Here is a 2,500-nt window from a genome sequence, read left to right as displayed (position 1 = left end):
GACTGTGTATGATGTAGACAGCGGACCATGCTTTTTTTTCAAGTTAAATTCAATTTCTACTATATATATATATATATATATATATATATATATATATATATATATATATATATATATATATATATATATATATATATATATATATATATATATATTTTTAAGTATTAGTTTAAATTATAATTACAAAACGTTTTGCCCGCCTCATGTTAAGACTGGATTTCTAAAGAATAATAAAGTTATTATTTCAGCACGGTTCGCATTTTTGCATGAGCATCGAGAATTATTGCCATTACCTATAAATTATACAAGCAGACAGAGAGAACAACCATGAGATTCCCACGGGGTCCCGCTAATTTACGAGATTAACCGTAGCAAAGTTTGTAAGAAAGCTTTTCAATTTGACTCAATTTGGCGCAAATGTTTTAATAGAGAATGGCAAGTAAATTAAGTCGTCTTTCTAATCATTCCACCCCTATCTTTCTCTCAATAAGATTAGCATAGCAAAAATTCATAAATGAGTATGGCACCCAGTGAGGACCAATTGATTATGTGAGTAGGTCGTTAGCTCCCAACGCCATGGTACTTACTCAAGTGTGAATGTAATTTATTTTATTTTAATTCATGTTAGTCGCAAATGAATCTTGATGTTTACAACAATTTTCTGCGTCGAAACATCTGCCCAAATACGAGCAATCATTATGGAAACCGCCTTTGTTTGCAAGTGAATAGATATTCTTATTTGTCACGGCTGAACAAACTTCGCCGGCAATTTGTTAGTCGCGTATTTATATTCCGCTTACATTCAGTTTTCACGCGAAAAGTTCTCAACTCACAGGTTCCATCTGATTTATAAAATAAAGAAGGCCTCCCCTCTGTCCGTACTTTTTATTCCACAAGTGAGACACCACTTATCAAGGCCTGAAGGCCACTCGAGGATAAGGGTTAATGAGTGTAAGGTGGCCATTGAGATAACAGCGTGGTATCAGCAGTGGCGGCGATTGGTTAAATTTTGATTATCTAAGATTACAGCTCAACAAGAACTTGTTTACATTGGACTTTTAGCCAGCTTAAAAGGCAGACAAACGATACAGAGTTCTACAGGAAGGCAGTTCGTGGGATTTGCGTTTAGATTTAGCACAGACAGGGAGTAGGTAAAAGTGTTGGAAATGGCGGTAACTAGGTGAGTATTATTGCAGGAGTCATACATTGAAGCTCAGTCGAGCACTTGCTATGTTAATAACGATAGAACGGAGATAGATAAGCTTTGTTCCTTCTGCGAGAAAAAAGATCACAAGGAAAAGAAAAGGATATCACCCTGTCATATTCTGGTCAATAGTTTTTTTGTACGTAGCGGGGGAGGGGGATTTTTGAAACGGCACCAACTGCTATGTTGTATACTGGGGTATATATAACCATCGTAGCCGTATAGCGAGTGTATATATGTTTGTCTTGTAAATATATATATGTACACATACATACATATATGCATATATATGCATATATATACATACATAAATAAAGTTGTACACGTATATATAGATATACTAGACTACCCGTGACCCGTTGGGTCAGTATGTTATAGCTATGGAATTCATGTATGAGCGTAACACTTGTGACGTAAAGAAAATAGATTTTTGTGACCTAACAGAAACATTTTTATGAAAGTATATTAAAATGAAAAAGAATATAGATAGATTTCTATGAGTCGTTCTGCTTATAATTGTTTAATCTTGAAAAAAAAAACTTACAGCCATTGAATTATAAGTGGTTTGCCATACTTATAGGTAAATGTGCACTGAACAGATACCATAATACTTAAAGTTAAATTCAAATTTTGAAATATCTATTAATTTAAACGTGAAAAAAAAATTGGGTCGTTGAAAACGTACACAGTAAAACAATACATTGTAAAATAGTAGATTTATTTGTAAGAAAATTGCGTTAAAATAAGTTAAACCTAATACGGAAATGAACGATGTAAAAAAATGCAGAAAGTATTAACAATTGTTTATTTGGATAATTTAAAACGCAAAAAAAAAATCAGGCCGCTGAAAACGTACACAGTAAAAACAAATACGTTGTCAACAGGTCAAAGTTGATTTATTTGTGAGAAAATTGCGACAGTATAGTTGTAATATAGAATAGTTGCAAAACATCCCCTAAGAGGTCAGTATGTTATATTAGCTATGGAATTAATGTATGAGCATGACACTTGTGACATAAAGAAAATAGTTTTTTGTGACATAGCAGAAACATTTCTATGAAAGTATATTAAAATGAAAAAATAGATAGATTTCTATGAGTCATCTGTTTAGAGTAGTAGTAGGGAAAATACATGTCAACCAGTAGTAGTAGTTGTAAAGAGGAGAAGTAATAGTAGTAGAAAGAAGAAGAGGCATAAAAATAGTAGTAGTAGTAGTAGTAGTAGGAGGAGGATGAGGATATTGCGCAAGCAAACAAGCAAACAACGAAGAACGAGAGATACACACAAATATACACA

This window comes from Euprymna scolopes, chromosome 17 (genome assembly GCF_053919585.1).
Source record: "Euprymna scolopes isolate OS-2025 chromosome 17, ASM5391958v1, whole genome shotgun sequence".
NCBI classification, from domain to species: Eukaryota; Metazoa; Mollusca; class Cephalopoda; order Sepiida; family Sepiolidae; genus Euprymna; species Euprymna scolopes.
The sequence above is the reverse complement of the archived record's forward strand: the minus strand, read 5'-3'. Positions refer to the sequence as shown.